This window comes from Haliaeetus leucocephalus, unplaced genomic scaffold, assembly GCF_000737465.1.
Source record: "Haliaeetus leucocephalus isolate CR32 unplaced genomic scaffold, Haliaeetus_leucocephalus-4.0 Scaffold439, whole genome shotgun sequence".
Lineage (NCBI taxonomy): Eukaryota > Metazoa > Chordata > Aves > Accipitriformes > Accipitridae > Haliaeetus > Haliaeetus leucocephalus.
Window position 1 is genome coordinate 3,700,013 of NW_010972875.1, and position 16,044 is coordinate 3,716,056.

General features: G+C 43.5%; 1 protein-coding gene across 4 annotated transcripts in view; it reads right to left on the minus strand.

Moving 5' to 3' along the window:
• APBB2 (amyloid beta (A4) precursor protein-binding, family B, member 2) overlaps positions 1–16,044 on the minus strand; it is a 106,342-nt gene that overhangs the window by 16,864 nt on the left and 73,434 nt on the right. Inside the window, exon 1 of one of the 4 annotated variants that reach the window (XM_010574469.1) lies at positions 9,083–9,360. The exons of the other annotated variants lie outside the window; for them this stretch is intronic. The gene's annotated coding sequence lies outside the window, so the exon portion shown is untranslated. Of the gene's footprint in view, positions 1–9,082; positions 9,361–16,044 lie in introns of those variants that run through there. 4 annotated transcript variants of the gene reach the window in all.

A 16,044-nucleotide genomic window follows, 5' to 3' on the forward strand; every position in this document is an offset into this window, starting at 1 on the left:
ACTTCCTTTAAGTAAATGAATGTGTGGTTATGCCTGTGAACCTCTGAACAGCCTCTTTGCAGCAGATTCTGTATATTTGGTTTTGACAAATAAGTATTTAGCTATTTTTGACAATGCTTCTATCTTCCAGATCTAATTGGAAGACGTGGGCCTTTGTTTATAAGGAATATTTAAAGATTTAATAAAGAGATACATCAAGTTGAGATGCTCAAAGCACTACTACAGCTTTAACTGAAGAAGACAGCAGACTACACTAGAACAGTTAATCTCTCCAGTGTGATTTATTTTATAAGCAATGCTTACTAGTTCTCCTTTGTTCTTTATTATTCAGGCAGAGAACACAGCAATCGTGCACAGACACTACCCAGAAATCTGCTTGCAGCACACTTTTGCCAATGTTAGTCTGGGAGGATCATCACTTCCCACATGCATGAAATCTACATTAGATTGCAAAGCCATAATCAAGAAAGTTCAAACATTTCCCTAGGCCAACACTGACTAAAGAATTGATTAAAAACCAGTCAAGCCTGGAAACCGTTCTCATTATATTCCACAAAGCAAGCACGAGGAACAGTCGGCATCTCTAAACCACATTCCTTCTACCCAGTCCTACTTTCAAGTCCTTGCAATTTAGAAGAACAAACAAACCCCAAATCTCATCTAAGGGATGCAGTTCTATCAGTAAGAGCCTTTGGAGTGGCTGCAGCCCTTGTGCTGCAAAGCACCTGACTACAATGCCTTACTGTCTGCGCTCCCATGAAATGGGAAGCATTGTAGAGAATCCCAAACGATCCCTTTGTACATCCAAACAAATCAAACATACTGGGGACAACTTTTCTTCTAACTCAAAAGACAAGCGACCAACCCAGCTAGATCCAAAACAAATACCAAAAATAGGAAATAAACATTGACATTTCCACATCTTGCTAAACCCAGCTCTTAAATCCCCTGCTCTTAGTATCACGGGTTTTTAATTTTTTAAATAAAAGGTGGGATTTTAATAGAACTTTCTTGCATTTCAAATTGCAGAGAACAACATAATCTAAATTTTAAATTCAAACACCAGAAGCAAACATCAAAACCCACTGCATCACATGATTTTAAACTGTTCTAGTACTACAGGGTTTGGGACCTGGAAAAAAACAAACCAAGAGGCAATATCAACTTGACAATACTGTTAAAAGCTGACAGAGAGATACGAATTTACTCACTGAAGATTAGCTTCTGTTCATTGATACAAGCAAACTGATATGACATTGTTTGGTGCATGCCGGAAGGATAAACACGAAAATGGAAAAACAAAAATCATTTACCTCTCTCTGAATCCACGGAAGCATGAAGAAACAGAAAGAGCAAGTTAGAAAGCACTCACGCAGACAGAGCTCCAGCATACGATGAGACAAGGTAGTTGAAAGAACTGCTGTATGTTTAATGTTCGCTGTTTGTTTGTAGCACAGTGTATATAAGCATACTGCCACTATTTCCTTTCGACTCTTATTTTAGTTGAATCCTGTTGCTCTGAAGTTTGTATTTTTGGAAACACGCAATAAAGCCAACAGGCATCAGCTGAATTTAGAGAGGCAGCGCAGACATATCAACACTGGGAGGTAATCAAGCTTAAAATACCACACACAAGTCTGGGAAGTAGTATGCAGAAAGCATAAATAGACATACAAAGTACATGAACCTTCCTTCTTCCAAAATAACGCTATTTAAAGCAGACGCTGACAAAACAAACAGGAATAGTTCTTCAGGCTGTAAAAACCTGACGTTGTTTAAACTGAAAGAGTAGAAAGATCATAATGAGTTTTTTTAATGCCTTTTCCAAAAGCTCAGGCCCCAAGGTCACTTGGGTTCCTCTGAAAGTTGCACACTGAAGAAGTGACAGCCTAGGCAACAACCTCACATGAGCACCGAGCTGAAGCCAGGACATATACAATCACTACACGCCTTCATTTCTGAAGCACTATTCACCAACCACTAACTCTTGGTACAACTTCACCAACACCCCTTTCCCGACGGTGGGCAGGAGAGGCACAAGCTTCCCTAGCCGGGGACTGCCCTCCTCCCCCTTCCCGCAGAGCTGCTCTGCCTGCCCTGCTCCCTGCCTGAGCCCCCGGGAGGGCTCGCTGCAGGACCCCAGCACCCACCACGGCTGGCTGCTTTCTAGGTCACGCCAGCCACCATGAGACACCAGCAGTGTGAGCGCGCAGGTACGCGCGCGCTCCTGGAGCTGTCATGTGAAGAAAGCACGTGGTTTCCCGCGACGTTACCACAAAGGGTTGGTTAGCTGCACTGGGGAACGAGGTGGGTTGCCGCCTGCTTCTGCCCACCCCTCCTTAAAAACAGGAGGCCACTTTATGCAACGTATAGTGTCTCTACAGGGATAATAATCATTCTCCAGAAGAGAGCTGCTTAGTCCTACTCTCCCACCCCTGCCTCCTGCATGCAGCTCACAACTCCCCTCTTTTAAGAAGGGCTCATCTCCAGCGAGCATCCGAGCAAGGTTCATGCACTGTGCACAAAAATGTGGGACCCTACATCATCCTAGTTTGTAACTGACTCTGAGAAAAAAGCAGTAGAGTGAAAAAATCATCCCATCTCAAGTAATAAGGGCAGGATTAAAGACACAGCACACTGAAGGGAAGAGATGCAGTTCCCATTAAACATCTCACTTCAGCAAGCTTGCAAAGCTTACAGGGATTGATCTGTTGCTTCAAAATGGCTTAACAAGTAGATCTGGAATAAACATAGGCTTCCTAAGCCAGGTCTTAACTACATGTGCATATGGTTAACTATTGCATCCATCCAACACAGGAGTGCGAGTCACACATGGATGCATATGTACATAGCTAGAGGTTTAATGTCTTTCTTATGTCAAGACGATATGTCTCCTGGTGCAACTTGTACCCGTTGCCTCTTGTAATTTCCATGTGGCTCCTCATGAAGTTCAATAATTCACTGCAACAGCCTCCCCAGGGACAGGGTGCTAGACGATCTCATTTAGGCTCCCTTTCCCATGAAAGGTTCATCAGATTGTCTTCTGATGTTCCTTCCTAACCTGGGCTGTTGTGATTCTATGAAAGCAGCCAAGTTGGAAAGAAGACCCATATTTACAAATGCAATGGACTTTCCCAGAAATGTTACAACAAAAGTGAGACAGCCTCATCGTAAAGAAGAAGAAACAGGGCGCTCTGCTCCACTTCCTTCCATGCAGTGAGCTGGGATTTTCCCCTTTTCAATATCCAGTGGTGACCTGTGTGGATCTCCCCAACCAAAACCCCACTCATTCCTTCGCTTCAGCTGCATGGGCTTTCTACTGGGCTTTGCAGAATCAGCAAGGACTTCACCATGCCTATTGCTAACATTTTATAAATTAAAGGGTTAAAATTAGATCTCAGTGTTGCAAATATTGGAAGTTTTTCAAGCCTAAATGGTCGTTGGAATCAATGATTAGACTCAAAACATGACCTGCTGGTGCAAACTCTTAAAGGGAGATATGTTAATTACCCTATCATTATGCAAGATACAATTGTATAGAACAATCACCATTGCAGCTGCCAGCACAAACAAATAAAAGAGCACAGGAAGAAATTCAGGAAGGTGAGAAAAAAATACAAGCAGTTGCGCTGCTGGACTTGCCCAGGCAGTGAGGAACGAGCAGGGCTCCAGCTGGGGGACTCCCACACCATGGGATGCATGCAAATCAAAGGCGGCTGCATCCTGCTTCTAACCAGTTAATTACAGCTTTCCAATCAACCCAATATCTCCTCATAAAGCGTCTTGTAATTTATGAATTATTTTCACACAAAAGACTAGTTGCCTGTATTCTCTTCACATTCTGGTAACTCAAATACGGTTAAATGATTTAGCTCTAAAGTTAAATAAATAAAATTAAAAAAATTTGTCCCAAGGCTAAAAAGCAGACATAGGAAGTTTCAGTTCAAATGGCAGATTTTGCTGATGGCTCTAAGTGCCAGAAATGCTGCAAGAGCAGCTGTGCAAGTGCTTCAGTATGGTGCCCTACATATCCTTTTCCAAGCTGACGGAGTTAAAAGGGGTCAAACCAGAGCCTGCCAATAATGTAGGAAAACGATACCTAGAAAATTGTGTCAGGGCTGCTACACAGGATTTGAGACTCATTTCTGAGGGGAAAAGGCCAAGACCTCTGAGGAAAACAGCCCGCGACCTTCCAGCCTGCAGAGGTCTGAGAAAGGAGCCCCCCTCCAAGATTGAGCCCCGAGGAGACACTGCCTCCTTGGGAAGGGGGTGACAGTTTCCTCCTCCCCACCACTTCTGCCAGGTCCATTTTTTCCAGGTTGTTTTCCAGTAAGCGCCTTTGGAGGCAGTGCATCACAGTACTGCTGATGGTGCCCGCCTCCCTCATCACCCCCTTTCCTCCACACTCCTCTCGCAGAGGGTTGTACCCGGCCCAGGGACACAGTGGAGGCAAGATGGTTGCAGAGAGCAGTGTAACTCATGGGGCACCATCCTGCGGGAGAGGTCTGCACAATATGTGACAGTGCTTGAGTATAAGACAATTTCTCCTTCCAGCCCCAGGTTTTGTACACCAGTGACTAATGCAACTTGCATCCTGGAGGTGGACCGCTGGTATACAATGCCCACCCCACAAGCTGAAGGGTAATGGAGGTTTCACTGGAAGTGAATAAACTGAGAGGCGCAGTGGTAACACCACTGACCCCAAAAAACACCCTCCATGTGGCACTCATAAGGCTGTATCTGGATTTCTGCATCCAGGTTTGGGCCCACCAGTACATGGTGTCCAGCCGAGGGCCACCAAGGTGCAGGAACCATGCTTGTTTAGCCTGGAGACTAGGTGGGCTTGTTTAGCCCAGTCGCTCATGGGAGGGTTTAAAAAATAAAGCAAACCCAAGTTTCTTTGCCAAGAAAGCAAGTAAGCCCAGAGACATACTCGAAGAGGCTGTGCAATCTCTGTTCTTGGAGGTTTTTGAAAATATCAACCAGAAATGGCCCTGAGGTAATCCTGAACCCTGCCTGCCTTTGGGCAGGAGGCTGGTCTAGGTGACCTACTGCAGTCCTTTCCAGGGTAACTTTTTTCCTGTGACTGTCTAACAGAAATGCCTCAACACACAGACTGGAGATGTGCTGGGCAGATGGACACAGCAATGCTGTGCTTATGCAGATGACCAGCCTACGGGTCTGTCTCAGCACTGGGCAGAGGGAGGCTGGCAGGGGTGAAACGACATGCTGAGAGCCCTGGCAGCTCAGGTCCCCTGGGTGCCCATCCATCCTGGTGACTGGGACAGATGTCCTGGACTCCAAATATTCCAAAGTTGCTGCTGTTGTGTCTTCTACTTCAACAAGGGCCACTGTAAGACTACAATGTGATGGAGAGCAAACCACACCAACAAACCCAAAAAGTTTTGTTCTTGTTGGTGTCTCCGAAAAGGTATATAAGGATCAAGGTCATGCTCCCATGCTCTGCTAATGTTTTAGTGGGGCACTGCACTGCACATGAGCCTGGGACAGCCTTAGAGTCTACTTCCCTGTACCTGGCAGGGTTAATTTAAGTCTACAGCCCAACCATTTCTGTGACTGAGCATTCAGCTAACAGGGTGAAGAAGTTAACACTGCAACTTCCCCAGTTGTCTTTTTTGAGCAGATCAGAAAAAATAAGGCTGCCAGGTGTCACCTACACCCTGAGCAAGTACAGAGGTCTACCCTCCAACCTCCACAGTCCTTAAATATTTTCACGTGGGACTACACCCTTCATCAGCACCCCTGACCACCTCTCTTCCTAAGAGATAATGACCAAATGAAATGTCTTTGCTTTCAATTACTGTAGAGTTTTCATGGAGTAAAACACATTTTACTTGATTAAAAATAATGATGCATGGCACAAGCCTTTCGTCTTTATTTACAGTTACAAGTACTTGCCCAAGCGTATCCTCTGAAGTACAGAAGAGGCCCTACTCTGCTTTTCTAATTTGTAACTACAAAGTCTAGTAGCACTTAATACAGCAAAATGTTTATGTAAAATGTATTTACACCTCAACAACATAACATGAACAAATAAAGGTAACAACCTTCATTTCTGTGCATTTGGAAGTCTCTCTGTTGCTTAGAGAATGATTATGTACTTCAGTTATGTATGCCATTAGAGAAATATAGTTGCTTTCACTGAAAGGAAAATAGCTGTGGTTTATAATTTTTCTAAGGGTTTGTTAGCTTTTTAACCTTTTTTTAAAAAAAAAAAAATAGTCCTTAAGCCTTTTGTCTTCCAACAAGTATCAGACCACTCCAGCAGACTGGCCTTGAGTTTCTAGGTCCCTGCCACTACCAGGCTGGAGACTGAGTAGAAGTACAACTAACACTTTCTGCAGAAATCCCCTGTTCTTTGTGGGCCAGATTGTGCCATCAATTTTTAAGCAATTCTCCACTGGTAGCAAAGAAGATTTCTGCTTAAAAATTGATGGCTTGATCTAGCCTTCTGTTGCTAATCATACATTATGAAGACTACTATAACCTAGTCAGATTCTATTTTTAAAATAAAAAAACTATGAGGCAGCCTGACATATTATATGAATCCACATTTTGTAAAGACTAAATTGTACTGGTAAGACCAGAACCAGCTCTGAATCAGTAAGTCCCACTAACAGTTTGGGTGCTAGACAACATACTGCTATCTGACAGACAAGCTGGCTCCTTGCTATTCTTCAAGTCCTCTCCATAAATATGCAACCTCAGGTCACTTTACCATTTCTTCAGGGTTTTCCTCATCTGCACACACTAAATGACAGTGACTGAAGACCTGAGATGAAAGAGTGGGTGCACTTACAGTCCCTGAAGCACATGGTCACCCCAGGCACCTGCTCTCCTGATGTAAACCAGGGGCATCTTTCATAAACCACTGCAGACCACTTCCCTTTCCTGAGGAAACGTTATGTTTGGCTTGTTAGGGAAAACAAACACTTTTCTGAAAGCATGAAAAGAGCTTTGAACAGCAGGCCACCTTCTCCCCAAATCACTAGACCACCATTTTAGATGGATCAGTTGGATATAAGATTTTCTGGTTTATTGTTTTTAAGAATTATTAAATTCAGCCATAAAGATATTTCCAATTTGGAAACTTCTTAAAGCATATAGAGAAGGCTTTAATATCACATCAAAATACAACAACAGAAAAAAAAGGGGATGTTGTTTTCCTTGGCAGATACCAAACCAAATTCAGGGACATGCCAATTATTTTCTAATAGGAGGAAATGAAACGGAATACTTCTTACTGACTTAATACTCCCCAATTTAGAATTGTTAAATTTCAGTTTTTGACCTGGATTAATTTACCCAGAGAATAAGGTTATCTCAGCCTATCTTTACACTGGAGCAAAGTCTGCACTCTAACACAAATTAAAGCTATACAGAGCAGTCGAATAAATACTAGCACTAATATCAATTAGATCAGAATTTTGTCCCCAGTAACAGAGTTTTACTTCATGTCACGAAACACAGGAAACTCCAAACGGTGAACCAGAAAGCCTTTCTCAACAGGATACCCAACAGACTGTAACAATACAAGAAACACCACAGACCTTCAATACACACCTTAATTATCTAAAATACTAATTCACGCAGTTTGTTTGATCCTCATCTGTATTCCAGCTGATCAGTGTTTAAAATATCTTCATAGATAAGGATATTTATTTATATACATCCACTGTTGTAGAAGGGAAAACTAACCTGTACTTAAAAAAAAAAAAAGATCTAGCTGGTATTACATAATAAAACCCCACTATCTTCCTCTTTCTTTCTTTTAACCTACTAAAATAAATAAGCCAATTTTTACTGAGAAATGCTCCAGGGCTAAATAATATCCTCTTCCTCACTCACAAGTTGTTATAATTACATTAACTGCAAGGCAACAGCTACAAAAACATAATTAAAGCCATAGTTTTAAGAGATGAAACACTCCATATATTTACAATAGAGGATCAAGACTCAGCAATGTTTGCTATCCTTTAAGAAAGCAAAAATTACTGCACAGAACAGGGAGAGCAATGAGGTTCCATAACATGCAAGAAACCTAATTTAAGAGTGAAGCTGCTGAGTTTAAAGCAAAAGATAAATGTGCTTGTCTCTCTTCCTTCCCCTCTGCACCCAGCATAATGAGGATTCAAAGCTATATATCAATTAACAAATCAATGAAATTTCTCCTGCTGCAAATTCTTTATGAATACAGATAAGATTAAGTAAGCACAGAGACCTCAAGGCAATACATTACATTTAAATCATGAAGTTTCTTCTTCTGTCAAAAAAGCCATTAACCATTTCACTTCAACTAAATGTATTTTTACATGTATGTATCCCTCCATACAGTGTAATACTTCTGTCTTTAAACATTTTTACTTCTTTTGGAGCTCTACGAAGATTGCAAATTGCACAATCTCCATTGTCAATTACGGGCTGAAAGAAGAAAGCCCAGACTGGCTAGCTAGAAGTTAGCTGGGAATTACACATAAATAATTATACAGGCACTGTATGTTTGGGGGAAAACACAGGAGTTTCTTCTCTTCAGTAAATGAGGTTTCTGCTGTTCTTACCTACAGCATCTTTTTTATCCATTAACACAGCTTTAGCAGTAAAAACAAATTATGATCATCCTCTACAGAATCAGGCTGGTCAGGAGGCAGCCAGTAACCGCAGCCAGTTCAGGAACCTGCAATTCTGAGCGGGACACAGACCCCCAAACATATTAATCATCAGGATCCATTAGTTAGCTTACTGCTCAAATGAGCAACATCTGAAGGGATAAAGGAGAGGGAGAACAGCATCAAATCCTTACCGCTCAGCACACAGTCCAGCATTTCTGCTACAGTGCTCTCCTGAAGGTTGTTAAGTGTCAGCTCTTGGAGAAAAGAAATCTGACTCGCCTTTGTCACACTAGGAGCTGTAATTTGCCTTGCAGGCATCCACACAGAAGCTTTAGACTAATGGACCATAGCTTTGAAAATACGGCTCAAGACAAAGGCTACTCCTAACGTGAGACTGTTGTCTGGGGGGGAGAGGCAGAGGTTTTTTTCTTGTCACTTTTAAAGTTTCTTACCTTTTTGTTGCCGCAAACAGGAGTTTAATGCCAAGCACGCCACTCACAAACACCCAACTCAACGCTCTGCCTGGTCCCCGTCTCCGCTAGCGTGTGCCTGGGCATCAGATGATGCCAAGTGTACTTGCTGCAGCCGTGTACTTGCACTTCACCGACGGGGGCCGAACACCCCCGAGAACAGCAGCTCATTCATTTTGTATCGAGTTGAAGCACATCATGTCAGCTCCCACTCTCCTCACGGACTGTGCACGCTTGTGTTCGCCGGCTCCAGCTGTGAGCGAGTGGGTGCTTCTCCCTGGAAGGCACCGCTCCATCAGGGGTGTGTCTTCTCCTCCCTTCCCACTGCTTTTACTATTTCCACGCTCCCCCCCCTCCCCCCGTGCTCTGACCGGCAGAAGAGGCCCCTCTCCTCCCCCTTTAACAAATCTTCACCGCTATGCGTTGTGCTCCTAGCCTGCAAACTTCCAAGATTAATCTGCTGTGACAGAAGCAATCTTTTGGGGAAGGCTGAAGTGCGCAGGGAGTCTTCCCCTCCCCATTTTCCAAAACCAGTGCAAAGCTTTCACAGTGTGACTGAACTGAATGCAACTGAGAAAGTCTCTTTAAAAGGCAGCAAAGATTTATGGCCAAATCCAAGAATTCAGACAGAAGTACAACTACATTTACTTCAATGAAATTACACCTGCTTATGCTAGAAGTGAGATTTATCCTTGAGCTGTAAAAACAAACACACCAAATAATTTGATTTTCCAGAACTGACACATGCAATAACAGTAAATCTAATTTAGAGGTGTTGCTTGTGCTAAGGGTGACAGCAAACACAATGCTCCTGGAGCTCCGTTTTTTATTCGGCAAAAAATCCCCATCAAACGTGCTCAACCAGCAATAAAGAGCCGCTTCCCCAGGGACTGCACTCAAAACGTGGCAGGGCTTAAACTCCATCCCGGGGTGTTCAGCTTTCACAGCTACCCACAGCACTGCACATCACCCCTCCTGGATGCAGGGGAGGACTAGGGTGAAGCAAACTCCAACCAAGGAACAACCACAATGGCGCAAAGACATGGGTCACCATCCTGCACACCACTCTTCTCCATCCAATGGACTTGCTCCTTCAAACCTGCCAGTGGAGCTGCTCGCGGGATCACACCCTGCCCTCTCCAAGGAAAACAAGCCAACACGGCAAATGCCCACCAACCAGCCTCTTTAAACTAGCCGAGCTCAACGTGAGTGAAAGCAGGGCAGGGAACGCGACCATGGGCATTTCTACCAGCAGATTTGAGAGGGTGAAAAGCAGTTAAGGACAGTTTTCTGGCAGTCACTTCTTCCAGCCACACAGATGCATTGGGAGCAGGATGTTTGTTCACTGCCTAAATATACCCTGAGAGTCTAGTGAGGTTCCTTCCTTCCTTCCCTCCTGCGTATCATTAAGGTTTGGCAGGACCAGTTACGCTTGAGCAACAACCTGTGCCATCCCGAAAGCTTTCCGCTGATTTCCACAGGAGTAACAGGTTGGAATTTAATAAACAAATCTGTTGATGCTGCCTAAGAAGAAACAGATCCAACTCCTTCTTTCTTGGATGTGCTGGATACCCAGCACTAACAAGAATTTAAGTCTATATAATAATTTTTGCACTGAAGCAAACAAGTAAGTTCTTGATAGTCTTGACAACTGTGGAACTTACTTGGGGGGGAAAGAAAGGGGCATTTTATGGGCAAGAAAAAGGGCACCTGAAACTGGTTAAATGCTGTAAGATACACACGCATTACATTTTTAATCCAGGTTCCAATACGCGTTCAACATAACTTGTTTAAACTTGCAAATGAAGACAGAATTAATCTGATAACTATGACAACTACCCTCTCCATTGCTGTTCTCCTCTTTCACTCTCAGCAAATAGCATAGAATGGGATATGGTAGACTTCCAGCTGGCCAAACGACAGCACTTGTGAGAACAATGTCACACTCCGACTTAAAAGGCTTCTAAGGAGAGAAGCCAAACTTTGCCGTTTTAATATGCTGGAACAGTTTGTGGGAGAGAACCACTCTTCCCTGAACCTCTCTTCAGTACAAGAAAAGAGATTTAGCAGAACTTTGGAAACCTGTCAAAATAAGTGTAATTAAAACTATGTCCCGGTCTTCAAGTTTTTACCTGGCTATCCAGTAAATGAGCTGGAACTGAATTCCAATCCTGTGTTGGTTTTGATTTTGGTATGTGGTGCAATGCAAAACTTACTGCCTGTGCACCTTTAAGTAACGATATGGCTAGATACAGACATGCTGGCTTTGTTGTTGTGAAATAACTAGCCCTAGTATTTTTCATCAATCCTCCTGGTCAAAGGGAAGGTGTTTGAAAGGACCAGTTGAATCTGGCAAGTCAACAAATGGTTACAGGACTGGTGCCACAGCCAAGGGTTTGGCTACTTAGACCATGGGACTTGCTTTGAGAAACCTGGTCTACTGGGGGCTAACAGGGTCCATCAGAGAAGGGGAAGAGCATCTTCGGTCATAGGCTTGCCAAGGTGGTGAAGAGGCCTTTAAACTAAAGTTGCCGGGCGAGGGAAACCTCAATCCATCCCACTCCTACCAGTTTGATGCCACTGCCAGCAGTAGATGCCCAGAGCCTGGAGAGGGATCACAGGTCAGCAGGAGAGCACCTGATGAACAGCACAAAGGAATTCCAGCCACTCCAGCCAGTAAGTCAACTTCACCAGGGGCCCAACTTAAATGCCTCTATGCAAACACACATAGCACAGGGAATAAACCAGATGAGTTTGAGGCGTGCACACACCTGAAGGGCTATGATCTTATTGGCATCACTGAGGCATGGTGGGATGGGTCCTACGACTGGAGTGCTGGAATGGAAGGATACAGGCTGTTTAGGAAGGACAGGCAGGGGAGACGAGGAGGGGGTGTCACCCTCTATGTCAATGACCAGCTGGAGTGCATGGGGCTCTGCCTGGGGATGGATGAGGAGCTGACTGAGAGTTTATGAGTAAGCTTATGCGATTGGAACTAGATGATCTTTAAGGTCCCTTCCAACTCAGAATCATAGAATGATTTATATTCAGTGTTTCAGCTTCCCTATCCCTTGCCCCACGCTCTCTGCTCCTCTAAGTTTGTTGCTTCTAGTTGCTGTCTGTGAAAAGGGCAACAGATTTACCTCTGCTACCAGCAACATGAAAATCTCTTAAGGCTTAGCCAGCAGGCAGTTTCTAAAAATGAAAAAGCAGTTTGGGCCCAGTGTTTTCCCATTTGTGCACACATAACTTGCTTAGTAACTACAGCTGTGCCTTGTGTTTGTCTTTCTGGCCAAACTTAGCTTTACCAATCCTCAATCCCACCCAAAAATGTTTAAAATTTTAGATAAGGCTTTGGGCGGTAGTAGTATCTGATTTCTGATTCCTTTGAGCTTACTTGGCCAAATGTATGTATTCTGAAAATGAAAGGTGAAACCCACACAAAAGTCTTCTTTCATGAACTGTGCTTTAAAGAATGATCATCAATAACTTAAGTTTTGACACCAGCCATGGAAGTTGCAGCAGTCAGCATTGGCTGCCGAGTTTAGCTGACAGGCTCTTCCCAGCAACAACTGCTACCATAAACCATGTGAAAAAATTTCCAGCGCAAACACTGGACCAAGTCCCATTTCCCACTGCCAGCCAGTTCTGTGAGCTAGCAGCCAAATCGCCAGACAGGAGGGATCTTTGTACTGTAGTTTACCTACAGGCTGCAAAAGAAATGAGCTTGCAGCAGGTAACAGGTCAAATTTACACTGACAAAAACATCACAAGCAGCCAGTGCTGGCAAGGTGAAAACTGCCTAGGAGAGCTCTCAAATTCAACTCCTGCACTGCCAAAAGCGCCAAATTCAAGGCAGCAGGGGTGTTTTGGGGCATGTCTGGTGTATAAATACAACACATGTTGTTCCAGCCTCTCCCAGCTATCACATGCTGCCCTCTGATGGGTCCCCAGCTCGGTTATATGTCCCCAGGCTGCTGTGTTCCTCACTAGAGATGAGGTTCAGCCAAGCTCATAATCAGGGAGTGAATATTTAACACCGCAAAGAATCTGGGCAGATTGACACGTGCTCAGCAGTGATGATGTGCCCAATTCTCTGGTTAAACTGCCAGTGAACAGCAGCTGAGTAAATGAAATTAGCTTATACTCAAGACACAGGGGTAGGATCATGTTCTTCCCAAACTGATCAAATATTCCTATTGCATGGCCAGAAGCTGTTTACCTCAGAGCAGAATACCAACTATCCCATCACACACAGCCCTGTTAATACCAGTTGAGCTGTGGCTGGACTGAAGAAACAAAACCACTACCAGTGGCTGAGATCTGCATACTCACTCTGAGCGTGTGCAAGGACTGGATCCAAGGGTTTCACATACAGAAAATTTTGAGGAAAAAAGAAAATAAGTTTATGAGTAAGGAACGTGGATTCAGGTTGCAGTTTATTTCAGAGTGAACAAAAGGAAAATTATATAGCAACAAATTCATGTTATGAGGCCAAGAGTATGTTTTTGCGGGTGGAGAGGTAGTTAGCCCTAGCAGCTGCACTCAGACTGCTGGTTCACACTTGTAGACCTGTAGACTTGTAGTCCTACACTTGAGATAAAAGCAGAAGCAGGTTTGCATCCCAGCTGCTGCACCTGCAGCATTCAAAGCTACACTTCTGCCCTACAGGAAGAGAAACGTTTCCCAAGCTTGCCCTGCCTTTTGCTGTTCTGAAGCATCTATCCTATCCTGAAGCAAAACATTGTGATATTTCCAGGAAACAAAAAATTAGTCCTTTTAGCAAAACTCAGAGCACAACAAATTTGCTTAGTCTTTAACAACCTAGAAGCTTAAAACCTCCCATCATTGTGATCATCTGCTTTCATCACAAATTATCAAGCAGCAACAGCAGTGCCAAATCTTCTAATTTATCTGAAATTTCATATTATTTTCAGAAGGACAGGGGAGAAGGTGAAGGATGAGTGAAGAAACATTTCATAAAGTTTAAAACCTGGATTCAGACAGGTATATGAGAATCTCCACACACCCCACAAAACAAGCTTCCAGCACTCATGAATGGATGAAGAAAGTTTGAACTACTACCTTGAATCCTGAAGGCTCAAAAGTGACTAAATGAATATACCATTTATGAATGCCTGGGTTAGCAATATCCCAGAAGAGCTTTGTTTGTTTTTTAAACTAAGGCACTTGAAGCCACGCATGTACTTCATAAATGAATAGAGGGCACGAGCAATTGCTTAGTTTGCTTTGTCTAATTCATCTCATTATGCTCCTGATGGTAGCTGACAAAAAGCAGAGATGAAAAGCAATTTTCATAATAAAATACCCAAGTGTGCCTTCCCCCCCTCCCCCAAATAAAAGGAATCTTCCTTAGTGCATCTGTTTTCTTGTGGGTGTAGGTACTTTTTATCTTAAATGTGTATCTGTGTTGTTGGAGATATATATGTAAAGTTCATTTAGATTCTTCAGACATCACCAAAAGGAACAGGCAGAAAATAAACTTCTTAATCAATGAAGAAAGACTGATGATACACAACTACAAAGCAAAAGCAATTCAATACATCCTTAGCAAACTGAACTACACCAGCCATCAGCTTGCCTGAAGAAGGACCTTAACTGCTATGAGACTGTCTGCAATTGCAGAGAACAGGCCATAAGAACCCAGATGGACCTTTCCAGTCTGAGCTACTGAAAAATTATTCTTTAAGTACTTGTTCTGGTTTTGGCTGGGATAGAGTTACTAGATAGATACTACTCTTCGTAGTAGCTGGTGTGGGGCTATGTTTTGGATTTGTGCTGAAAACAGTGTTGATGACACACGAGATGTTTTCGTTACTGCTTAGCAGTGCTCACACAGAGCCAAGGCCTTTTCTGCTTCTCACCCCACCCCACCAGCGAGCAGGATGGGGGGGCACAAGAAGCTGGGGGGGGGACGGGACACAGCCAGGACAGCTGACCCCAGCTGACCAAAGGGATATCCCAGACCATATGACATCATGCTCAGCATATAAAGCTGGGAGAAGAAGGAAGGTGGTGGACATTTGGAGTGATGGCGTGTGTCTTCCCAAGTAACCATTACACATGATGGATCCCTGCTTTCCTGGAGATGGCTGAACACCTGCCTGCCCATGGGAAGTGCTGAATTAATTCCTTTTTTTGCTTTGCTTGCATGCATGGTTTTTGCCTTACCTATTAAAACGTCCTTATCTCAGCCCACGAGTTTTCTCACTTCTACCTTTCTGATTCTCTCCCCCATCCCACTGCAGTGGGGGAGTGAGCGAGCAGCTGTGTGGTGCTTAGTTTCTGGCTGCGGTTACACCATGACAGTAATCTACAGTTCCTGTTTCCGCATCTTCTTGACAAATACAGCATCATCCCAAACACTGCCACATGTCAGTAACAGGTATCCCAGAACACAGGCAAGCTCACTTTCACAGGTTCTTTTCTGAAGTGGAAAAATTCACATACTTCACTGATGTTAAACATAACATCAACAGAATACTAGGTCAAATAGTGAAGCCAGCTACCTTGCCTGACCTTGCAGACCTCAAACTCTTTCATATTCTTCTAAGGTTTGTAGTAGGCTCCTTACTTTTCCACCTGCTATTTTGTTCTTCTACAAGAAGAACCCTAGCCCTGATAAAGAAATAACATTTACACCATCCTGCTGCTCCCAAAGGTATTATGTTGATTTTGCTGAGCACTATCCAGGCTTTCCAGGTCTACACCTGTAAGTTATGAACTAAGCCAACTCATGCTGAAGTTAACAAAAAACTTCCCATCAATTATAAGGGGAATTTGGTCATACTCAGGAGACACACAAGCATACATCCAGCCAGCTTTGAAATTAATCAAGGTGGGGAGGGGAACTTCAAGCAGTAAAATATTGAAATTTTAGACACAATTGAGTTCTATGTTTAATGCATCATTCAAATTATAAA